The sequence below is a fragment of the Nylanderia fulva genome, unplaced genomic scaffold, assembly GCF_048542155.1.
Source record: "Nylanderia fulva isolate GAGA-0341 unplaced genomic scaffold, ASM4854215v1 Scaffold3, whole genome shotgun sequence".
NCBI lineage: Eukaryota > Metazoa > Arthropoda > Insecta > Hymenoptera > Formicidae > Nylanderia > Nylanderia fulva.
This window is the reverse complement of record NW_028190368.1, coordinates 8,155,010-8,182,243: the sequence shown is the minus strand read 5'-3', so window position 1 is coordinate 8,182,243 and position 27,234 is coordinate 8,155,010. Positions and strand designations below refer to the sequence as shown.

General features: G+C 34.8%; 2 long non-coding RNA genes across 3 annotated transcripts in view; one reads left to right on the top strand and one right to left on the bottom strand.

The window, feature by feature from the left end:
- Nucleotides 1-4,751: 4,751 nt before the first annotated feature.
- The window catches only part of LOC114941829 (uncharacterized), a 93,276-nt gene continuing 70,793 nt past the window's right edge, over nucleotides 4,752-27,234 (bottom strand). For both annotated transcript variants that reach the window (XR_003821704.2, XR_014925093.1), the window contains 2 exons: nucleotides 9,221-9,331; nucleotides 4,752-5,117 (listed from right to left, as the gene is read on the bottom strand). This is a non-coding gene — a long non-coding RNA (uncharacterized LOC114941829). The remainder of the gene's footprint in view (nucleotides 5,118-9,220; nucleotides 9,332-27,234) is intronic.
- Nucleotides 8,109-10,144, top strand: LOC114941830 (uncharacterized). Its single transcript, XR_014925094.1, has 2 exons — nucleotides 8,109-8,594; nucleotides 8,934-10,144. It is a non-coding gene; the product is annotated as an uncharacterized LOC114941830 (long non-coding RNA).

Here is a 27,234-nt window from a genome sequence, read left to right as displayed (position 1 = left end):
ATTAAAGAATATTTCTTTCAAGAATTTTTCTCTTAAATTAAGAGGATCCTTTTGACAGATCTGTGCAGGTTTCTTGTATAAATAAATCATAAAATAAACAGAAAATATTTAAATGACATTTTTATTTATAACAGATCGCTGCCATGCAATTCTTTATTTTACAGTTAAAAAATTGCACGGCAGTGATCTGTTATAAATAAAAATGTCATTTAAATATTTTATATTTATTTTATGATTTATACAAAAAATCTGCACAGATCTGTCAAAAGGATCCTCTTAATCGAAGAGAAAACTTCTCTAAAGAAATATTCTTTAATTCGATATTCGTAACATACAAGAATATATAAACACCTTACACTGTAAAAAAATATGTAATATATTACACAAAAATATGTAAAATTACATAAATAATAAGTGTAAAATTACACGATAAATAATAAAAATGTTTACCTTTTCATTATTTATCGTGTAATTTTACATTTATTATTTATATAATTTTACAAAATTTTTTTACACTGTACGGTGTTTCCAAACTACTGTACGGAGCTAATTTTTCCTCCGAATGTTTACGTTCTTAGAATGACGGGAGAGTGAATCCGTGCCTGCCGCGAAACGTTACGCGAAGCCGGTCAGTGGGTATACACGCGCGTTGCATTCTCACGTAACAGCGCAGCGGCGCGGCGGGATGCTGATGGATGGTGAGATGCTCGCGCACGTACCTTTCGCCCGCTTCTCATCCTCCGGTCAGAGGGGACTCACTACGAAACGGCAAGCGCAACCATTTACGATAACCACGCGCACTTTCATGCAGAACGGTACCGTTATAACGCGCAAGCCGCGCGTCTGCTCTAATGGCAAATAGGCCTTATTGTGCGATCTTGCATCACGCGAACGCGCATACGCATGTATCATGCATCCGTAGGAAGGCGTAATTATAAAATGCTCGTTTACATAAAGCTCGAACGCCGAAGATGGAATCTCGCGATTTTTTTTTTTTTTTGCGGAACGTCTTACGAAACTCTAATGGAAACTCTTTGATAATTTGTATCTCGGGAAAATTTATTGTTCCATTACACGTTATTTATTTCGCTTTCTATACACATTTCATGCGAGTATTATTACTCGACGTAAAATCCGACGTGCGTTCAAAATAATATAGTATATATTTTATAATAGGAACGATAGATTTAATTCGACCCAAACTAGCCAAGAAAATTTTTATATTATTTCCACAACGTTTCGACCATCTGTTGTCATGATTATTAAACAATATGATTATCTGTCTAGTGTCAACTAACTGCGCTTATATAAAAAAAAAATTTTTAATTCTTGCGTTTAACATAAAAAATGTTTATTAATTTTAATTAATTGTACCATTCTAGTTTTTCACTTGAAAAAGACCAAAAACAGATGGTCAAAACGTTGTGGAAATAAAATAAAAATTTTCTTGGCTAGTTTAGGTCGAATTAAATATATCGTTCCTATTTTAAATACCACTAGCGACGTTTTAAGTATTCAATTTGATTTTATATATTTTATATACTCGTACTTGTTGAAATTTATTTGCCGAATTTAATATTTTCGAAATCAGTATAAAGCGTATAGATATTTTTGTAAGCTTGCTGTTTGAACGTATTATACATTATTGTATATAATTCGAATAAACGGGAAACACGGAGGTATTAGAAAGGTTCTGATTCATTCGTGTATTCTCGAGTCTTTTGTTCGGCGGAGAAAAGCCTATTCAAGGATATATTATAGATCACGCAGGACATTGTACCGTGACGTTAATGGAATTGTAACCGACAAGGTGGTTAAGTGGCTAGCCGCATATAATTCCCGACGAGCTAAACCGCAGGAAACGAGGGACATTAGAATGTCTGAAACAAGCGGTTTTCTTATCCTACGAAATCAGGTAGCGGTACACAGAGACAGGGAAAAAGTCCTTTCGCCAAGGATGGCGATCTGTCCGTGGCTGTAATGGTCTCGTCAAGGATAGAATTTATTAACGTTCGTTAGCGCGCCCCTTTATAAGCGATACAGCGCGCGTTTGCTTATGCAAATCAAAAAAGATGCCGATATTTGCTCAAGCAAGCATTATTATTGACTTTCATCGGCATGACCCTGTTTGCAACTCACGTATATATAAACTGACGTAGCTTGAAAGGGAAGTTCCATGGAGACTTTCTTCGCTGTGAGAAGTCGTAAGTAAACCGACAGCGAAATATCATTGCGGACATGCAACTCCTTTTTTGCGTTTCGATTTCAAGCCATATTATGTCAAGTGAACAGCAACATCAAGACGATGTTGAAACGATTCTCAATCGCTTAATTGAATAATTAAAACCAAAATTAATTATCGGATTAATAATTAATAATAGTTATAATAGTATAATTTATAATAATAATAATAATAGGAACGATATATTTAATTCGATCCAAACTAGCCAAGAAAATTTTTAATTTATTTCCACAACGTTTCGACCATCTGTTTTTGGTCCTTTTCAAGTGAAAAATTCCTTGATAAAAGCGCAGTTAGTTGATAAAAACGATTTTTTTGACGATCCATCATAACGATAAGATGCGGTTACTTTCTTTCAAAAGTTATTTCAAATGTTTTTAAAAAATTCCGATAATCATATTGTTTAATAATCATGACAACAGTGTCAACTAACTGCGCTTTTATCAAGGAATTTTTCACTTGAAAAGGACCAAAAACAGATGGTCGAAATGTTGTGGAAATAAAATAAAAATTTTCTTGGCTAGTTTGGGTCGAATTAAATATATCGTTCCTATTTTAAATACCACTAGCGACGTTTTAAGTATTCAATTTAATAATAATAATAATAGTATAATTTCTAATAATAGTTGTATTAAATATATATAAAAAATAATTTATAAAATACAATTTTTAAAATTATTTCCAAATAATGTAGATTATTTCTTGATAAAATATAATATTTTAGAAATAATATAAAAAAACACTTTTTGAGAAAGATATAGTTAAAAATGGTAAAGTAATTTTTTTTGTGGCTGCACATTACATACATACATAAATAGAAGAGTCATTTCTTTCATAATTAATCATATATGTCGAATAAATGATCAGAAACATAGCGAAAAGCGGCATTCAACAATTAAAACCAAAATTAATTATCGGATTAATAATTAATAATAGTTATAATAATATAATTTATAATAATAATAATAATAATAGTATAATTTATAATAATAGTTGTATTGAATATATATAAAAAATAATCTATAATACAATTTTTAAAATTATTTCCAAATAATTTAGATTATTTCTTGATAAAAAAAATATAATATTTTAGAAACAATATAAAAAAAAACACTTTTTGAAAGATATAGTTAAAAATAGTGAAGTGATTTTTTTTCTGTGGCTGCACATTACATACATACATAAATAGAAGAGTCATTTCCTTCATAATTAATCATATATGTCGAATAAACGATCAGAAACATGGCGAAAAGCGGCATTCAACGAAATTCAAATGATATTGCGTATACGTTTTCGCAGATTATAATCGAGTAGGATGCGTTTACGGTGCGTAAGTACCTTAACGAGCTGTGCTGAATCGAGAAACTCGTGTAATGAGCCATCAGCTAATTTCACTGGATCTGATAATTATCGATACCATTACGTCCGAGATGTTTTCCCCGCTGAAAGCAGACTGCATTTGCCATAAGTTTACGCAAATTTTGCAATTTCCGCTCTCTTGTGAAAGCGTTCATCGCATGATGACCAATGAAGTAATCGAGATCTCTGGGGTTCGAAATCATTTGCCTTTAATTAGATCAATATTGAACAAGATAAAAAAGGGATTTTTTATTTATTAAATGAGACGTGATGCATTCATTACGCCATTCAGCTTACAATCACCCTGCGAAGTAATATATCAATGTATCTCTATATGTATATACTGTAATATTATAGAATCAAATCTGTTTTGCTTCAAATATAAATTGCATAATCTGTCTTTTCCCACATATAATTAATTTAACATTTTTTGCACAAAAAGATATATAAAAAAGAAGATAATTCTGTCTTTGTTATTATTATTTTTGTCAAAAAAATGCAAAAAATTGAAGCGTATTACAATTTTTTATTTATATTGCAAACTTCCTTTTATATGTACGAGCTTTTTACGAGTTACGATATGTACTTTCTACTCTCGCTTGTTGATTAGGCGCTCCTTGGGAGACTCAATTAACGCAGGTGTAATAGCTTGCTGTCAACGTCCGTGAAGCGTGTCAAAAAATTACCTGCATTCTCGTATTCTTCCGGGTATATAGAGACCCAACGTATCCTGGATTGTATCGAAATAGAACACAAATATGCCACTCAAATAAAAATATCATCAGATCATGAGAACAAATTGGATAAAGATTACGGTTCTTGGGAAATGACGAAAAGAACTCATCGGCTTTGCTTTCCAACTGGAAATATGTTATTATGTTGTCACGATTCTATCAGCAACGATCATTAGACGATAACATCTTACGCGAATGCAGCAGGTCAAAATACAATAATTGCCGTAATATTTCTCGCGATTTGCTATAATCGAAAGAGTGAAGGGTGCTACGTGACATGTGTAAAATATGTGATATTTAGCTTTATAACAATTAAATTTATAAACATTTATTTCCTTTACCAAGAGCTTTCTTATAATATAGGTAAAAGCGATTCTTAATATTTTTTGTATAATGTAATATAATTTATTTCTCGTTTACTTATTGTTTACTTATTAATTTAAATTTAACATGAATTTGCATAATGTTATATACAATTAATAAATAAATATATAAATACATATATGTATAGATTCACACAGGCTTACTGCATATTTTGCTGGAAAACAACAGAAAAATCAATATAATTCCTACTTTATTTTCCACTTTAGTACTAGCATTAAATAATATACATTTGGGCAATATTGTTTATGTTCTACAATTTTTATGACCGTCTCGAAAGCAATCTTTCGCAAGCCGTTCTATTTCCGAACTTTATGTGAACGACTTTCTATCGGACCCACCTTCTCGACCCGTACCAGTTCTCGACATACAGTTGGCTCTTCAAGATGAGATTCGGTCACCTATGACATAAAGGAAGAAATCTTGATCCCTGCAATAAATTTTGGGGCGCAATAAAATGATATAAAATTTTTTAAATCAAATCATATAAATTTTACATTTGAATAATATGATAAATTTATTATGATAATAATATGAAAAGATTTTTATTTCTCTAAAAGTTATTTTTAAAAACTATTTTAAAATTATAAATTACATGCATTACATCAGAATATTAAGTTTAGAGAAATAAATTTTACAATATGAATACATTGCAAGTGTCTCTTTTAGTAATAAATGTTTGAAAAAATTAACAATTGTGCACTGCAAAATAATTCATATGAAAATTGTTGTATCTGGGCAGACAAAGCTAAAAATTTGCACGTGTCAAGGAGCTTAATTATTATTTACGTTGGCACTCGCTCCTTTCTCGACTATAAGCTAATAAATAAAATCACCGTTTGAACTTTCGACATTTTAATCCTAGAAGATTATTCTCTGCGTTCTGTTCAAGAGCATATTCAATCGTCATTATTATCAAGATGTGCAATAATTCGCAAAAATATGGATACTTTCTATTAAAATATGAAAAGAAGATTCTAAATACAAAACTATTATTGCTTAAACTTTCGACAGTTTAATCAAGATTAAACTTAAGAACCTGTGTAATTTTTATCCAAACGATAAAAAATGTTACCAGGACTGTTTTGAAATCTAGAAGCACGTTTGGTATTTATATATATTATAGAGATATATAATCGATATTTTATCATTTGACACTTTTCTCAGCAGAAAACGTTGGCGACAATTGCTACAAATGTATATATATATATTTTGTATTATAATTATGTTACAATTTAAATTTTTTAATAATACTGTAAATATAAAATATATATAAATAGAAATGCATTATATATAAATAATTTCTTGTATTATTTTTATTACTCTATATATATTTAAAATATATTTATACATATATACAATAAATAAGATATAAGAAACTCTGTTTAAATATATATTTCAAATATTTATTATTTTATGAGTTTTATTTATTAGTTTATGTTATTATTTGTTTTTATTTTATCTATAAGTAAAATAATAATAAATAGTTTATATTAGTTTTAATAACTATTATTTTGGTAACATTTGATATATAAACAATTATTTAAAAAAATATTTTTTCTATTTAAATGTTAAAAAACATTTATAATTAACAATAAGATATCATAGGAAACTGCATTAAATATATGTGTATGTCTAGGTTGACTCTTACAACACCAGATGGTGCAGTGAGTCTGATGCATCAATTCTGCAACAGCTTTACATTTCATTCCTCGTAAATAATTTAAGAAATTACATATAGGTTTCTATATGTGCATAATTATTATAATAAATAAACTATATAATGCAATATATAAAATATAATATATAAATATTCTATGTTTGAATGTAAAACAATAATTAAATTAAATAATTTTTATATTTTTAATCCACTATACATATACATATGTAATGTTTCATTAAGAAATTTATCTGAAAAAAATGTAATAATTTTCTGAAATTTTATACATGATATAATGTTCTAACGTATTTTATATATTACTTAATTCTTGTTTTGTGAGCTACTAAAGATGACTATATGTGACAGCTGTAATAAAAATATAGCATAATTAGTAGAAAAATCAGATCAGGGATAAATCTAGTCGCAGTCCTGTCGCAACGATTACACTTTGTACATTTGACATAAAAGCATTCCATAGGATCGAGAGTCGAAAGCGACAGAACTGGTCTTGAATGTCCCTCCATCGATTTTATCTTAAAGCAAACAATCGACTTTAAACGAGCGACAGAGAAACGAACGCGACGTTGGATGAAAGGATTCTAGTCGGTTCAAATAGTTATCTTCTTCGATTCAAATCGATTATTATATATATTACGAACGATAGCACTTGAACATCCACGTGCGTTATCTGTCAGTCACGAGTTTCTCTCACATTTCGTGATTCAAGGCACTATTAATCGCCCATTTAAGCATTTATGATGACTAATTCATAACATACATTTTTACTTTTATCTCATTTGATTAAAATTGATGAGATAAAACAAAAATGTTGCTAATGACACGTTAGAATGGATACTGTCAGAAAAGCAAAACATTTCGATAGTAGAAAAGCAGCTTTAAAAAAGGCAATCTCGAAGATAATATTTATCTGTTACGTATGTAAACGTAGATTTTTCCAGCATAACGATAAATTCGAATTCGCATTATTTCTTCAGACTTTATAAGCAGATATGATTTTGAGAAAATATAAATTTATCAAACATATCTAAAAATGAAAGAGACACATATTAAAAATAGATGACGAGACAAAAAATTGTATAATAACAATTTAAACGTGAAAAATCACATTTTAATAAAAACTGATCCGAAAATATAATAAAATAATATACACTGACGAGACGTCTTTTTAGACACAACGTTTAATTTTATATATTTTTATATTTGTGATATGTTATAAGTTTTTTCTCATCCCTGTACTTGTTATGTCATCTCAATTATTTTATTACTGCATTTGAAAACGACCTAAACCACAGGTCGAAACGTAATGTTATTTTGATTTCAATAAAGAAATTATTTGTCCAGTATTGATCGTTTTTTATGATTACATACTTAATTCCTGGTTTTACATTTATACTGGCGGATTGATACATCAATACCAATTTTTCAATCATTTGATAATAAAATAAAATGAATCACACACCGTCAATAATTGTAAAAATTCAGTCAGCAACCATTTGATAATCTCGCGTGACATACGTGCGCGAATAAAATGAAAAATTCTCGTGGATTCGAGTTATCTCGGAGACAAATAAAGCGATTCGGAGAAAACTTTGTGCAATCTCGTTCGAGCTCGACGAGCGGCAATTTGTCGGCTGTGATCCCCCACCTTGGTCGAACTTTGCCGCTTTATATATTGCGCAATCGACGGAGAAGAAACTAACTAACTCGCTGAACTTGTCGCGGATTCCCGCACACGTGGACCAGGATGACTCACGTAATTTACGAGCGAGGAAAGCTCCTCTTCCGGCATTGATCCTGGCCGTCTCTCCGCTCGGAAAGTTCGGGATCCGCAATGTGACTCATAGCGACACACTGTTACGAGATTCATTTCAAGGTCATCGATCCGCCCACCGAACGCGACATCGCATGCACGAGACGGTTCTCTCGTGTGAAAAAAACCGGCAGGCGGAAAAATGCGGGATTTTACAAAAATTACACGAGAATAATTTCAAAAATGATAGTAATTTAATCAACCAACTCTGGCTATTTAATAATCTTTATTTAATATTCACGACGTTTCGGCCATGGGTTTCGGCCCTTATCAAGTGTTAAAACACAACTTTCTATATAGAAACTTAATTTCTGATCTTAAAATGTGACATGATATAATGTCAAGATTGAGAATAATTTCATTACTCCGTCATGAGACATATATGATGTATGCATTTAATATAATATTGCCAACAGTGATGAAAATCAAATAATCTGATAATTTAACGATAATAACTGTTAAAAAAATTTGGTTCCATTAAGATAACTTCCTTTTATGTGTAAAGATATATTCTTTTCAATTCTTAAATTTGAGTATTGTATTAATCAATATAACAATATTTGAATCTAGCAAAATAAATAAATTATAGACGGAATAATAAGACCAAGAAAGCATCAGTTGGTGCTTCGATTTCCTTCTGTCATACAGATACGATATTCTTAAGAGAAATGGTCTCCATATTTCACTTTACCGTATATGATAAATTACATGTACTGTTCTTCTCAGGTGAACGCACGCAGCTTGTGAGGTAAGACGCAGGTTAAAACTTAAAGGCGACCTAGAAACCGAGTGCAGCAGCAACAGGTGGCGGCAGGTAGGCGACTCAGGGGATGGAGACGCGCGCGCGACCCGGTGACTCATGGGGTTGCTCCGAGAATGTTGATCACTCTTCGCAATCCCCGCCGTCTTTACCTGGATGACTCACATACCAGTCGACACACACACGCGCGCGCGCGCACGCACACGTATACGTTGCGCGCATTCTTGGCGCTCAAGGAAATATGTGGACCTACTTTTTGTCGAACGCCCGCTCATTCAGGACCTTTCTCCCTCTTCAAGGACCGCCGCTAAGATTTTCAATGGAAATCCCCGTTGGTCTCCTTTCATACATTCTTTCGTGGATCCTGTAACATCGGAACTCTTTTACATTCTTCGGTACTGTTAAATTCATCGTGTTAAATTTCACCCAATTTGAGTTATTTTTAACCATCCCTCGATATGTTATTGTTAATTTAACTAAAACAATGGAGTTAAATGGAGTTAATTTAAAAAATGTGTTAAATTTGACTAAAATTTAGTTTATTATTTACTAGGTGTATAAGTTAATGTAACCCTTTGACTTGATAAAAAATGTTTTTAATTATATATATTTTCTGTTGAAATAATAAATTTGATACATGTGGTAGTTAAACAAATTTAAGTCAAGAAATTGGTTTAAATTGAATCTTTTCGTATTTAACAGTGTGTGAAAATGTACATGGAAACTTTCGGTTAGAACGAAAGAATTCGGATAAATCAGCTGTTCGTACATTGGAGATTAATTTTCCGTTCGAAAGCAAATATTTTAATTTGGATAAGAAATATCGATATCACTTTTTCTTGCAAATTACATCACAGATTTGTTTTCATCCAACGTTCAATTTTTTGTGAACGTTGGAGTTTATGTGCGAATGTTTCGATAGTAGAGTCATGTATAAATCTGCATACAGCTTATACAGTTGCAACGAGCACTTCACGACAGAAGTAATCGAATGCACTTATGCGACAATTATATGCGCAGCTTTGTATTGATTATACATGATACACGACTATACACGATTCAATGGCTAGTAGTACATTAAAGAAAAAAGTGAACAATCGATGAAATCATAGAAACTACGACTTATCGAACAACGGAATAACATATGCATGTATTAAAATGCGTAATTTTATTCTTATATAGCTGGTATTATTTTGCAATCACATCAGAAATCGACAATAAACATTACGATTAATTTCGCAACAAAAAATCTAGAATAATTCGTCTAAATCGCGTACTTTTCCTCAACTTTAACCGCAGAAAAACCAGAGAATGCAGATCTTGCTATCCCGTTTATGAATGTAATTAAATGATTCGAAAATTCGTACGGTCGATGTATTTTCGTGGAAGTCAGGTAGAATGTGAATAAATCGCCATTGTAGTAAATTATACACGAGTCGCGACTTCTGAGAAAATTTCATTCAGGACCTGTTCGCGATCTACGTTCGCTAGTTCCGGCTTCCAGTGATGATTCACCAGATACTCGAGCGATACGTTCGAGAAATCGATCTTCCGGGAAACGCTCGTAAGACGGATCTTATCGGATCATTCACAAATCCGTGTATATATTTCATTCCCCGATGAATGGGAGCTTAAATTATCCGAGCCGAAATCTGTACTTTCACCGGACGAGAAAGTCTTCAAATGAAAAGAATCGATACCGCACACGATTTGGAAATACCTCAAGAAACTGTTTAACGTTAATAGCTTCTCACATTAACTTTCAAGTAACGAAGGAATGTTTATTGCGTCAAGGAAATATTTATTTTGAAAGTTTACAAATTAATTAAAATTTGTTTATTCAGAGAAACTAACGATAACTTAATTATCTAATTAGAGAATCGATCATTTTAGTAATATAAATCATACAAATGAGCTGGTATGGATAATCAAACGAAATGTTATGCAAATTTATTTTGAAGTTGACCATCGTTTTTGCGATAACCACACGAAATATATATTTCCTCCAACAGTTCTCGTGTCTAACGAGCGTGAGTGTAGATGAGTCATGTATTATCGTGCAAACAAATACCTGCAAATGTTTTGAATAATGTTTGAATGATATCGAATGGCAAGTATTGCATACCGAACGACTAGAGTACACTTGCTTCAATTTTTTTTTAACACATTAACCGTGATCAAGCAACACTTGACAGCTGATATAAGAGAATAAGAAACAAATCGTGCCAATCTGTCGTCTAATATTCTTCGAATTTAATCGCGAGGAGAATCTCAAATCTACGAATTTTCTGCATGCTCCGATAAAAAGCAAAATTCTTAATTCACGCCTTACAACGTAATATATTCAAATCGAGAGATAACGAGCGATCGAATCTTTCACGTGCCTGTGTTCACGATAAGATTCCATTATATCAAAAATATCACATTTGAGATAGAGATGGACAGCAATAAATTCCTACGATATAGAATATTTTTCCAACTGTTATCGTGCGTTTCGTTCATCAATTATGTGGAAATGATTATTTCCCTTATTCTATTATCGCTTCTTTCACATTGACAAGATTATTAATGTTGCTTGCAAATGTTGTCGCAGTTTCAGCAATTTCCTGATTTGCTATCTCGTTCATTAATTCGCGTAAATTCGCATCGAGTTGCACAAGGAATGAAAAAGTTGAGCGTCAAAGTTGTTCGAAATCAAAGATACTTCATTATGATGTATTAATCACAAGTTTTCCGAATGTCTTTCACCCGTGATACATTCGTCACGTTTGCATTATGTAATGACGCAAAGGTGGATAACGGCTTTACGTGTTATCGCGGTAAACACAGCTACGTCATAGTCATCAAATCATCCGAGTTCCAGATGAAAACTCATCTTTCTCTATCCTGTCGTAGCACATATAGATATTATTATTTTATCAAGCAAAAGATAAGAGAAGTCACGTAATCACAATATTTTTCATCAAACGTATCCTACATTTATCAATAATAACACAATTCTTTCTAAAAGAGTATCAGGAAGTTTATATATCGAAAGAAAGAAATTTTTGCAAAATTAAATACCTATACAATAATCGAAACAAATGTTCGATTTCTAAACTTTTATACAAAACTTCTCTCTCTTTATACAAAAATTATAGAGTTGAAGATTATTATATAGTATTATACATTTTTCGCTTATTAAAAAAATTCACGGTAATCAACGCCGGGTATTCTCAAGCTTTTATCTATTTTTGCAGGACTCGCGCAAGAAAAGGGTAGTGTTACAATTAATGGCGAGAAGACGCAAAACGCTCGATCAGCTGGTCATGGAATTCCGTCACGGTAGGTAGGTAGGTTCTCGCATTGCGTAATGACGCACACAGGACGTTTGTGTGTAACTGATCTACGTCACTGCCGTAAACAGAGTGCGGCGTCATCAGCCTGTAACGCTTAGCAGGTTTCGCGTCGCGTTTTGCTCCTTTTTCCAATCCGTCCGCCTCTCGTTTGCCAGCTTGCATTTTCTTCTCTTTCTCTCGATATTATGCGCATCTATGCCGCAACGTATCAACGGGTCATACGTCATCGCCGTCTCCTCTTGCTGAGTCGAATGACTCATCCGCTTTATATCAGTGTAATATGCATACGTAGCGCGCTTATACGAATCGCGTGAATTGCGGGATGAAAAAGTCGAGAGACTGGACTCGACATGGTGATTTAAACGTTTATTAAAAGATAAATACGCAATACGTTGCAAAATCGTACGCGAGAGAAAGAAAGATTAGAAATAAATATATATTTTTTTTTTTAACATTTCTCGTAATACTTGAGAAAATATTAGCCTTAAAGTTGCGTAATAACGCCTCCTTTTTATAATTGATGTATATTTTTATTTTATTTATATTATTTATTTAACTGACGTATTTTTTTTTATTGATATATTTTTATTTTATTGATAGATTTTTTATTATAGGTATCTATTTTGTTTTTTAAGTCACGCGCGGGTTTTTATAGCCTACAGTGATTTGCGACGAGCATATTATTTTCGAAAAAGGGGAATCGCCGTTCCGGAGAATAGCTCGAGTCACGCGTCACATAAAAAATTTATGCCTTCCTGTGATAAATATTTGTTTTGCTTCCTATCTCGGCCTTGGACATATATGTGCAATATGTCATTAAACTCGTTCTTACTCGGTATAAAACGTAGTGCCATTAAAGGAAAAAAAAGAAGAATATTACAAGACGTCAGAAGAATGTTCAAATATCTTGAAAAAAATTGTTTGTTTCAATAAATAAATAAATTATATAATACTTTTTCGAAATCTTCCGTTGAAGAATCGAGAACTTGAGATATTCGAACACCTTGTATAGATGGGAACTGATTGCAACGCGAATTGACGTCACAATCGTGACGTCACGTAGACCAACTCACCACTTATGACGTCTTCGCTCGAGAGAGAGAGAAAGAGAAAGCTGAGGGCGTAATGAGACGAGAAAGAGGAGAGTGGGCGAACGCGAACACGCAAGTTTCTAATTGCGTGGGTGGGACTAATGAGCCGGCAATTAATCGGAGCGCGATACGTCGCCGACTTGCCGTGCTATCGATCGGATGATTCAGTTCTCGTGTGGCACATCATCATCATCAGCTTCCGCGGTCGCTGCTGAGCGCCTCGTAATGTAACCGCAGTGTCTCGCGTTACATAACGCGCATTAACGATCGCTCGCGCACGTCCGTCCCGATGAAAAACCGCGATACGCGATTATTAAGCCGTAATGGCGCGAGGCGTCTCATTAAAACTCGCGCCAATGAGATATCCGCGAATGACGAGAGCGTCGAAAGTCGCGATGAAAAGCGCGGTTAATTCAATTGGAAATGTCCAACTTTCCATTTAGAATTTCGAATATGACTGATCGTACCCTGAGGTCTAATCAAATCTCGGGATAATTACTTCAATTAATTTCTCGCGCGTAAAATAATTAAATATATCAAGCGTATTATATATATGGAGATATATTTGATAAATAAAATTGCCGCGTGATGTATTATGTAATTTCTCGAATCGTGTTTCTCGGAAAGCGCAAGTGGGCGCGATGCGATGAGAAAATACGTATGTGTTTATGTATGCAGGATCTCGATGGAAAAGATCACGATTGCGAGTTGTGGACTTTAGCGTGGGAGGATCGAGATGTGCGACACTGTGGCGGTACCGGGAAATCTCGTGATAATGGAATCGTCGTCGTCGGGAGAACGTAATAGTATGCGATAAATTGCGTGGAATTGGAGGAAAAAAAGACTGCGATTGCTCCGAAACGCACGAAAGGAAATCTCTCGACGCGATTCGCGATTCGTGGGCGAACTGGTATCGGCCAAGTTCAACATTTCGAGTTTCCATATACACGCAAAGAGAGAATCGCTTCCCACGCCTTAATCCTTCAAATGTATCGAGCGTTTAATCTGATCAAAAAATGGCAGCTTGAGAAGAGAGAGGAAAGCTATATTAAACTTGTTGCTCGAGTAAATAAGCTATCGTTCTTTGAGCTTAACACATTTTTATATGGTGGAATAAACGATTTATATCTACATCAATGAAGAACTCAAAGAACGATGAATTCAAAGATTATAAGTTTGTTCTGTAAAGAAGATTCACACACAGCCAAATATTTCGGTTTTCTATTTTTCATAAAAGAGAAGAAAGCCTCACAGAACTTATTTCTTTCAAGATTAATTTTTTTTATGTCACAGCTCAAATATCTTGCTTTAAAAATTTAAGACACAATTAAAAATATAAATTATATTTACATATAATAATATAAGAATCAGTCTAATCTCTTTCTCTATTTTTCTTCTCTTCCTATCTCTGCGATTTATTAAATTTTGAAAATGATTTATAATTCTTTTTCAGAAGATCAAAACATGATTAATCGACGAGAAAAAAAATCAAATATATTTTGCTCACATATTTTGTTTTTCTATTATTTTTCATAAAAAGGACCGTTTCACACAGGATTTATTTCTTTCAAGATTAATTTTTTTATATATCACAGCAAAAATATATCTCGCTTTAATTTAAGACACCCAATCACAAATATAAATAAGAAATATATATTTACATATAATGACATATAAGAATCAGTATAATCTCTCTCTTTTCTTCTCTATTTTTATTCTCCTTCTATCTCCGCGATGTATTAAATTGTAAAAAGGATTTATGTGGTTATCTTTTCCAGAGGATCGAAACATGATTAATCGACGAGAGAAAAACGTGAAATATATTTTGCTCGCACGTTAATCGAGAATTGAGCGGTGCGAAGCATAGAAGAATGTTTTTAAGCGACTTCGAACTGGCTGAGACGTCATGCTCGATTTGGAGCATGATCTAGAAGAGCGAATTTCGCGGAACTAAGATGGCAGACAGGTACGGGGTAATATCTGTGTCGGGTATGAGCCGATTTATAGCGTTCGCAGAATGCGATCCCTTTGGCAGGCGGGACGAGAGAATTCTCAGAGATGCTGGCGTTAAATCCCGGCCTACATAATAGTCGTGCCAAAAGGATCTCCTTCATCAGGCTTCGTTATAGAACGTAAGAGGTCTCCGTTGTCTGTGATTGCGAAATCATCTGATCGAACGTTACGATAACATCATTCATTATAATTCGACAAAATCATCAAATATTATCATTTTGTAATCATCTACAGGGTGTCCGGTAACTAACGGACCAACGATTACAAATGGATTCTTTGGTCAATTTGGGAACGATTTTTCCTCAGCGAAAATGTCGAAAAAGCTCATCATTTTTTACAACTTTCCAATATTTGTCATTATGTATCTTTATAACTAAGCCTCAAATTAAAATTTTATTATAGTAAACTCTACCTTGTATTTTAATTACATGATTAAAAATACATAAATATATTATCGCGTAATAAAATCTTTATTATTGCATATAATATATTAATTTTAATAAAGTAAATAATGTAAAGTTGAATTATCAAGAAGTACGATTTGAGAAAATAAAATGTTTTTACATATAAATGTATTTTATAAACTGTTTTCATTAACGTCAATCTTGGTGATCGTGAAGGTCTAGTTGGACAATGAAATCATTTCCTTGACAAGATTTTGCTCTTAGGCTTTGCCGCAATCGCGCGATTTGGAAATCTATTCAACCGGATGTAACTCTTACGTAAAACGCGGCTCGCAAAGTTAGCGTTCGACTCGTGACTGTTTCGTATAATTTAGCTTGATTTCCATTCGATTGGACGATATCCAAATTCACGTGTCGTTCTACCAACGTTCGACTTCTGCCCCCCAAAAAGACGGCTCGACACGTGCAGGTTTTATCGCCACTTCGCACCGATCGGCCGTCGAAAATTGCCGCTTTATTACTCGACAATAAAGTATCCAGGATAATGAACAGCTCGGCTCGGCTCGGCTTTTATCGCGCGGCGGTTGCTGCATGCGCTTCTGATGTAGATAAACTTTTCCGCGGAGGTTATTACAAGGTGCTAAATCAATTTTGCCGCTATGCAAAGCTGGCATCACGTATACGTATGCATACACGTACTCGTATTCGCTCGAAGCGAGGTTTACAATCGCTCGCGAGCGATTTTACCGCGACGGGCGGAGCTACTTAATATAATTTTGATGGCCGACGTGTTTGGAAATTTTCCAAACCTGCCCTTGGGGTACTCGACGTGTTTACACACCGTCACTCGCGTATTAATCCACGGTTCATCTTCCACCGAGATGATGCCCGTGATATTATCGCCGATGATTGTATGTACGTACAATGAGGATTATGGTGCCCGTAATCCTCGAGAAGAAATTCCATTGCGCTAATAGAGAGATTCGAGTCGAATCGAGGAGTTGTCATCTCGTACTCTTGCTTGAGAATTTATTTCTCATTTTTGCAAACAACGCGCGATTACTTTCGATAATAGTATATTGTGTATCAAGTGCGGAAAGTTGACAATTGGTCACGAGTGCGGGGGATGAACGCACGAGCCGAAGGCGAGTGCGACCACCCCACACGAGTGAACAATTGGCAATCCGCACGTGATACACATACTATTTTGTATTACAAGTGCAGGCAAAGTGGCTTTGTGCGCGTTTTTTGTGCGCGAGGTGGCCGATCGCACGCCGCCATCTTGCGGCGGCACGGTGCGGGAATAGCCGTGTTCAAAGTCATTGTCCACGGCTGAAGCCGTGGGCAATGACTTTGAACGTGGCTCAGCCGTAGGCAATGGCTTTGAATGCGGCTTATTCACTCACCGCGTCGCCGCTAGATAGCGGCGTGGGAAATCGGCCGCTTTCCGCACAGAAAACACGCATACAAAGTGCCACTTTGCCTGCACGTGTAATACAAATATATTTTATTCGCGACGTTTTGTTGCAACAGGAATACGTTTAACGATGCTGCGCTGCATTTGCATATAGATATTACGACAGAATGTTCGAGCGAGGGCATTCAAATCGCGTAATCTCGTAATGCAATTCTTTCGGACGACTAATTCGCCGAAGTCAGCGAATGGCCCCCGCATCGAGGGGTGAATGACGAAAATCAATACGGGTAGAGACCCCCGTTGGCGAGGGTTTCACGATTGTAAGTGCATCCACCTCAGGAGCGTACGAACAATTAAAACACCTCAAGTATATTATATATATATATATATAAATAATTTAATGAATTAATGTGAAATCCATTAGGATTAATATTATGGAGAAATAAAATGAAGAAATTTTCGCTTCTTCTGCAAAAGAAATATAAAATCGCCAAAAGGAAATAAATAAATATCAAATAACGATAAAAGTTTTCTCCTCGTTCTCCATCGACAATTTTATAGCGATTGAAAAAGCAATTCTCAAACATACGAGAACCCACAATGTAGCCCCATAATGTAAAACGTAGAGATCGCAATGAAAAATAAACCAGGCAGAATAGTGATTTGAGGAGAAAAACAGGGAGAATGGAAAATTATTAGCATGAGAACAGTAAACCCGACGTTACGACCGCCAAAATATCGCTCGAACTTTCCGAATTATTTATGTCGATTCTACGGCGAGACATCCAGGGTGGCCGACACGCAGCTACGAACTTGGGTAGTACCTTTAGGGGGCGAATCGGCGAAGCGTGGTCCCCCACTGAATAACTCTGGCGGCGCCCCTTCGCTGACATTTCGGCTCGCACAAAAAAAAATGAGGCAAAAAAAAGTTTGCTTATTTTAAAGAGACGAAAGAGATGCTATTACATAATAATTATATTACGTAAAAATATATTTTCCACAATACAAAATAATGCAAAATATTTTTAAATTAAATATAAAAACAATCTGACATCTTATTTTCAAATAGAAAAATGAATTATTTTTCTTGCGAATTATTTGCAAAAAAATGAAATACTTGATGAATTTTTCTAGAAATTACAGTAAATAAAAGTGTAATTTTACTTTACTTGTATGCCAAATTAGAGCGCTGCAAGTCGAATAATCATACCCATTTTTTGAAAATATGTGATTTTTCGACGTTTTAGAACATTCTAAACACACTGGTACAGAAATCTGAAAAAAATTTGTTCGCCAGAACAACGCTTCCTCTATGAAGTAGCAAAGAGAGACGTATCAACTTATTATTGATAAAATTGAATGCTTTCTCATAAATAGATATATAAAGATTTCAATTTATTATAATTTAATGCGATGTGCATATGCATCGTGACGCACACGCTCGCAGATTAAGATTTGCGATAATGATTTCACGATCCGAGTATCGCGATTGATATTTTTTATTTTGCTTAACAAGCTGACAGAATGAAGTGTTTGCGGTGCGTGTGTACAATTTTTTAAAAAGTTGTATGTTGCCTTGTCTATTGCCTAGCGTGATGTTGCATTTTGTATAAACAGATATCTTCGCTCCGCTAAGTAAACAACTTGCATATACTTCATTTTAAATACATACCAGAAAAAGTTCTGGTATTTAAAAAAGTGTTTGATATTTTCCGATTCTAAATTATGTTTCTCAATTAGCTATAAAAAATTGCATAACATAGCGAACGATCCTTCAGAATCTAAATTCTTGCAGCAAAGTGGGATGAAAAGCAAACACACAAAAGCAGGAATATATATGCATGCGAATCCGAAAGGTATCCAAATTTTGACAGTATTGAAAGATGTTACAAAAATACGTATATAAAAAGGATGAAATACGAGTGAATAAATTGCAGGTCGAGGATTCTAGAGAAACATCGTAGAACGATCGTCGCAGCACGCTCGTTGATATTCCACGTGTTCGCGCGTTATTCCCGCTCGTGAACGTCGGCTGAATAAAAAAAAGGCAGAACGGTTCGACTTGTTTTGCACTCTATCGTCGTCCCATACTGCACATACAACGCAATTCACGCACAATTCAATACTACAAGAATAAAATTTCTTCTCTTAATAATATTTGCTATTTTAATCATTTTAATAATACGTTTTGATATATATATATATATATATATTTTTATAAAATTTTACGTGTATAATATAAATACATAGGTATATAAAAAATACAATTACAAATAATACAAAAAAATATATATAAATATTATATAGGACTATATATAAAACATAATATAGTATTAAAAGAGGAAAATTAATTTCTATAAATGAAGTATATATGTATTTGACATATAATAATTCGATTAACATATAATATTATCAATCAATTACTATTAATATCGCTTTAGAAATAAGAAAAATAATATAAGCGCATTTAATTTTCGCTGCGAGATTAAAAATTGCGGTTGCACGTATTTAATATGCAGTTGCCTATTTTTGTTGAAGAGTAATAATTTACTGGCGGAATGCAACGTATTCTCGCGCTCGTTCCATGCATCCGCAATGTGCATCGTGTTAACAAGTCATAAGTATCCGAAAGGCGGCCCTGACCGAAAGAAAGAGATGCGAAGTTCGCCGTCCGTTTGATATTCCGCGCATGCACTCGATCTCTCGCATCGCGTTATTTTAACGAGGATAGATGCATCGCCTTATTGCACGATACGTGCTCTACGTCGTCGCTTTACTTTTGTATCTGCCGAGGAAGAGGTCTCTTTGGGCTCCGATCGACCTTCGCCTTCTGTTTTGTTATTAATTCCGTCGCGCGTTGAGAGAAACGTGTCGAACAACCGGTTTCAGATTTATATGTATGCGTACGATCTCTTAATTTCATATTCATGAACGGTTCGCAAAAATGAGCGAAAAATCGGAGAATGAGAATGGACAAATAAATCTGTTTCGTTCTACGAAACTCTTGGATATCATTCTTTCGATTACCCTCTATTTTTAACATATATACACATTTAATCATGTAATTAAATATTGAATGTTGATTGAAGGAATTTAAAAGCAAACGAATATATACGATTTTTTTTTCATTAAAATTCTTTTCCAGAAATTAATTAGCAATTTTTATGCTATTCTCGTCGATTGTACGGACCATCATTAGAAAAATTAACGGGGGTGTGTTCGGGAAATAATAGCTCTCTATCTCTCTTTCTCGCACGCCGAGGAGAAAACGATTAAGATTGATTGCTGCCACGATGTTAGCGTTTAAGACGGATCGCGGGAAAGGAATGATCGAGGATTGAAAGACGAGCATTGAAATTCTCCACCACGTTCCTCACACGTGGGCGTCGGGCCCGAAATTGATGTACATATATTAATGATGCCGATAGCGCATATAGGGATCTCCGTCTCGACCCCTGAGACCCGAATCCTTTGTTGCAGGTTTCGATGACGAGCGGGGAAGCGAAGGAGAAAATATGCCGGATCTGGACGATCTTGACGCGTATTTTTCTCTCTCTCCTTTCCTCTTTTTCTAGGCTTGTCAAACGGCGACCTTCGCCGCGCGGCGATAAACCGACCGGTCGCGGACGGAAGATCTATAATTATCGCGATTATTTTTCTCTCGCGTTTACAACACGCACTAACATTTATTTTCCACACCGTTTACCGGCTCGTGCCATTTCGTTTTCGTTAGATTTGCAATGGAAATCGCACGCGAATACCTGAAACTCTTAGAACTTGTATACAATACATTCGCAGCGTGTTTGAAACTTGGGTAAAACTGCGACAAAAAACCATTGCGTTCAACAAAGTTGCCTGCGAAGAAACCTTCGTAGGGTTTTATATATATATCGGAGACTTGTATAGAGTTCATATTGATTTCTCGACCACTCTATAGATAACGAAGCCCGGCTCGAGCAGACCTTCGCAGACACCGCCATGGGGGTCAGCACGCGACCAGCTGTCTCTCTAACAGGGGTTACGTCGGAGACCATGAAAAAAGGCTGACAGCAGGGGTGAGGCTGCTTAATGAAGGCACCATGGTGGCGCGAGGTCAATACACTCAAGCTCTCTTCGGTATCTCCGGCACTTGACTCGACATTTTCGGCTCTAAATTAGACGAATCGATTCGAAATTGAAATATCTCATCTTGTTGTTGAACCGCTAAAACCGCTACTGACTTTGAACAGTTTGAACCGAATCAAGTTGAAAGATTTTACCGATCAGCTGTCACCGCGATATCGTATCTTTTTTCAAATTGGATCTGATCGGCACTTAAGTGTATATATTGTATATATATATAGGGTGTCCGGTAACTAACGGACCAACGATTACAAGTGGATTCTTTGGTCAATTTGGGAACGATTTTTCCTCAGCGAAAATGTCGAAAAAAGTCATCATTTTTTACAACTTTCCAATATTTGTCATTATGTATCTTTATAACTAAGCCTCAAATTAAAATTTTATTATAATAAACTCTACCTGAAATTAACTGAAGAATGTAATTATGTTAGACTTTTAACTCCAAAACGTTTAGTTTTCAAAAAACCCATTTTTTTTCAATCGCTTATAACTCGAAAATTATTGACTTCTCAACATTTTTGCTAAGGAAAAATCGTCTCCAAATTGGCCAGAGAATCCGCCCTTAATCATTGGTCCGTTAGTTACCGGACACCCTGTATATATATATATATATATATATATATATATATATATATATATCGCGTTGATACTTCGGGACTCACTTACGCTCGTTTATTGAACATGGAACGAGATTTGTTTACACAAGAATGATTAATTTTGCACGGGAGGGATATACGAGAAAGTCATCCCGTCTCGTGTGCCTTACGGATATTATTAATAGTACGTGATTCTGCATTAATGCTATTTTCGGAAGATATCATCGGTTATTTGACGATGACAAGGTCGGTTTTTCTCGTTCGGCCTTGTGCTTTTATCATTGCTGTAAGCACGAAATCCGGTGACTACAGGAATGACCAATAGCTAAAATGGAGGGCCTTCTAGGAATTCTATGCGTATGCACTAGTGTGATTATAATGACCCCACGGTAATTCTGCTCCATTAACGCTTGGTTTAAGTACTCTAAAGTGGCGGGACAACAAAACCAAATAAGATAACCGCGCTAAAATAGTTAACAGAATCACAAAATAGGAGAATATTACATACGTCTTTTGAAAATAAATATAAAAAGAGCGAAAAAGGCACATAAAAAAATGAATCTCGCAGAAGCCATCAATTCTATTTTTGTATTTTCTTAAATGGGTGGGATATATCAGTATATCATCACGTATAAATTTCAACGAGATGAGAGAATCAATTAGCGGTAATGACTGATTTTTCTGTGAACCATCATTAAAATAAAACGGAAGAGTAGTTGTTTTCACTGAAAGATTTCAGTAAAATAATCGACAAAAAATTGTATCGTTGTTTTAATCAGCAACATTTTAATTAATTGAAGTCAGGGGAAACTTCTTAAATTGAATTATTAAAATTAGATACGTATACTGATATTGAAATGAAGAAACTTACAAATAACAGAATTGCTTATATATAAGAGCACCTAAATCATTATTATTCTTGAAGATCTGCGTATCCGTGTACGAAAATGACCCTATCACAGCGCGATATCACCCTCAGTCGTGCTTCTTACGTAATTCCGGCGGACATGGTGGAGGAACGTGGTTGCAGTACCGCTTAAAAATAAACCGATGAATAAGACTCGCCACACAGTTGCAGTGTCAACAGAAGGGATTTATTGTTGACGCGTTGCTTTTCGAGGAAAGTCTAGTGACACAACGTTATGCAATTCGCGATCTTGCACGTGCTAGACGTGTTACTGCTGCCGCAAATTTGGCAATTCTTGGAAAAAGTGGCGCCAAGAAATAATGGCGAAAGAAATGTTCGTCCATTAGCGCGAACGAAGAAGTGATTCGCAAATTTATTTACTAAAATTAAACAAATATTTTTCTCTCTTCTTGCGCATCCTTTGTATATACTATAGTCTTCGAAACCAATTCTCTGCGAAGATTCAGAAGAGAAATCGACCCACGTGATACCGAGATAAAGAAACTGAAGAGACACACGGTATTCTGCGAGAGTCAGGAAGGAAAAAAAGGCGAGAAAAAGTACGGATCGTTGGCGAACGACGAGAAGCGAAGGAAGAAGACACGGGAACCGCCCACAACATATACATACACATATACACACGCGAGATTCTCAGCTTCTTTCGACGTTTCTGCCTGCCTGTGCCTGCGAACCATAAAATCGCTAACGCCTCGCGAACCTTCGCGTCCACATATGCTTCTCGAGAGTTATTTGTGGAAAAAGATCCCGCAAAGTCGCTGATAGATGCTCTATTCGCGAGTTTTCGATATTCACACACTGTCGCGTATAATGAATGATTTAAATAAATTATTTAAATTTGTCAATCGACAAGGGATCATTTGCAAGCGATAATATATGCATGTATTTGTCAGGAAATGATCCATAAGTTGTCCCCGCGCATTAGAGGCGACGAACATGTGTAATGAGAAACTTGTTTAGACATATTACAGAAGTCTAGACCTACCTAAGGCGGCAACGAAAATTTATTCCGCCTCATTTTGTTATTGCGCTGCAGCGTTAATAATTCGCTTCGCGAAGTATAATGCGTAGTTACGTATCCATCTGTTCTTAGCGATCGCGCATTCAGGCGATGACTAAAATGATTGATCGGAAATCGCGATATACGTTGCAGATTAGTGGAGATGAATGTCGCAGCTTTTAGTTCCATATATAGCGCTTATGCAATCCTTAGACGGGTAATGCGATAATGCGAGAGCCTTAAATAAGTAGGAATACTCTGTACCCGCGAAGAAAACTTGAAAACGATCTCGTAAGCAGCGGTTCGTCCTCCTACGCGCCCCTTAACGATAGTATTGATAGCGGAAAGCAGGATTCGAGAGGCAACAATGGACCACTTTCACCATTGTCCCGAGTCGCCATTATCGTCGTTGCACAAACACGCAAACGCCTTTTCAAACTTTTGACAGTATATACTATGTCACGGAATTAATACACGAGTTTCGATATTGTTAATGAATATTTGTAATCAAGACATATTGTATTTTTCATCGAAATAGAATATTTAGCAAGAATTATTAAACATTATTCAAACAATGTTCTCTATTATTTTAAGAATTTGCGAAAATTGGTCTAAAAGATGTTATGATTAGTGTTCTCTCAAGAAAATGAATTCACAATTATGTGAATTCTTTCATTTTTATATATAAAAAAAAACAAAGAGATTTATGGTCTCAGATTCATCTTATACTCTGTATACTCTGAAGGCATCGATTGTGCCACGTTAATGGCTCTCGGCGATATTCGACGGTGCTTTAATTAGCCTCTTAGGGTAAGCCGTTTCTTCCTTTAAGAGTGAAGAACACCTTCACGCGCGATAGTGAGTATATAGCGAGTAGCCTTCGCATAATGCGTAATAGGAATAATGCGCGTTCACACGAGAAGCGGCGTGCCATGTGGATACGAAACCGGTGACCCTGGCTCACTGACCCTTTTAACCGGAGAGCCTTCGCGTCGTGTCTCTCGTAAACATTGGATTCGATGTTGCAATCTCGACGGCAGCCTCGTGCCTCGTCCTTTTCTTTCTTTAACCCGTCGCGTTGTAGGCGAGACATGACGGTTAGCGTGACTAAAAAGCGATTAAAAATAGACGAGTTAGTGTTGGTGGAACAACAGCTGCCGCGATAGACTGCATCCTTATATTATCGCGTTAATTTCATTACTGATGCTCAATGTTGTGCTTGGGTGATTTAAAAATTTTGCTAGATAAAAATGAGATGAAAATATAATATAGAAATTCTTAGATAAGATAAAAGATGATTTTGTTTGAAATATATCCAAATAAAATTATATAGCGATTTGTCTAGATAACTTCTAGATAATATTATTTTTAAAATCTAAATTATTAAAGAGATATAAAAATATATTTATACTTTTATTTATAAGTTTGTATCGTTTACTGCTTAAGTTCTACTAATTAAATATTTTTATGTGCTACGACTCTGAACCAAATTATCTAAATTTATTCTAGATAATTCCGCGTGAAGATAATACTTTTTTTCATCTAAAATGCAGATATAAATAGTATACATTTTTATTATCTATTTAAGACAAGATAACGCTATAATTTTATTTAGATAACAGTAAACACTGCTAATACTATTATTGAAATTGGTATGTATACAGTATCGATTTTATCCATAGACTCTTTTCAATTTTAAATAATAAACTATTTTTACATAAAATACCAGATATAAAAATAACATGTAAATTTTACTATTTGAGCTTTCGATTATCTTCTTTCTCTCTCTCTTTCTTTGAAAAGTATAAATAGATATCCCATATATCACTTTTATCTTCAAATCACATTTGTCATAGTTTTAAATCAAGATGTATCGTTTTTCTCTTGAGATTTGGGTCTTCACTTCTAGAACGTAAATTCTTATTTAACGTGGTACTTTAGTCTTTATTCATACGTTATCTGTCAATTACGTAGTCGAAAGTCACAAACATGGAACGAGCGTGTTCGCGATGTGGATCGGCGGTGGATCCCTTTGACGAAAAGGGAAAAGAAGAGATGACGATGCAGCGAGAAGAGGGAAGAAACATCGCGCAAAACCCTTCGGGCCGAGGGTTTCGGAAATTCGGCATCGCGCCAATTTTCCAAAAGCGGAACGGTGACTAAGTCCTCGTCGCGTACACGGCCAATCGCGGTCCAAGTTCAATTTTAGCACTGCCAATCGCGTGCCACCTGCCTCGTGGGAATTGTTACCCCGAGTGTCAACAACAACGCGCTGTTGCTCTCTCTCCTTCTTTGTCTCGCGAATCTCTCCATCTGTTATCCCTTCTCTTTTTTTCTCTTCCGTTGAAAAAGCACCGGAACACTATGTGTCCCATCGTTCACCGCTTTATGCTCGTTGTTAGATCAAGGATTAAAACACTTTCAATAAAAATGCGAGAAGATTGCATAACGCAAAACTCGCCGCAAGTGACTTTCGAAGTAATTGGACTCGATGATCAATCAATTGAACAGAGAGCTAGGCGAGAAGGAACTGGCTATTAACGTGAACTGAATCAGTCAATAAATGCAATACGTAATTTGTGTAATTATGGTACTTTTGCTTTAAATTGTTGCACTAATTTTCCAGATATACATTATCGAACTAACAGATTTCGATATACTATACCTGTACTCAAAATAAATGGCATCGCATATATTGTTCGCAAAGAATAAAAATGAAAAAGATATATTCTTCAATCATATAAAATTAAAATACATATAATTAAATTATGATTAAATTATATTTTATTGTATTTAAATTTTAAGAGATAAATATTATCCGCGATATAACATTTTGTAAAAGACTTTGAGCATAAAAGAGAAGTAAGCGTCGTAAAAAGTAAAGGGTAATAATATTGATCGCGCGACGATTTTATCGCCGTATTCCTTTCCCTCGGCAGCCGATCGATCTGTCCCTATTAATCTTAAACACCTGGTCTAGCGTGGGCGCTAACCACGACCCTCCGACTGTTAACATCAGTGATCTTTCAGAGACTAAAATATTCTAACACTCGGCCGAAAAGTGTCATTCTAAAAATTTATTTAAATCGAAGATCGATCACTCAAAATCAACTTTAATTCTAATCTTTCAATATGCGAATAAAAACATACCAATATTTAATATAAATCAAATAATCAGCTTTATTATTCAATGTCAAAATTAATAGAATAAGTCACACATAGTCGTAATATAATTATTTTAAATAAATCTCCTATATTTATATTAAATATATATGCTTTGTTAACACCGTTTGTATTTGATTTCAAAATTGCATATAAATTTTTCTTCAATCGTAAAAATGTAAATCATGAAATGCAACCA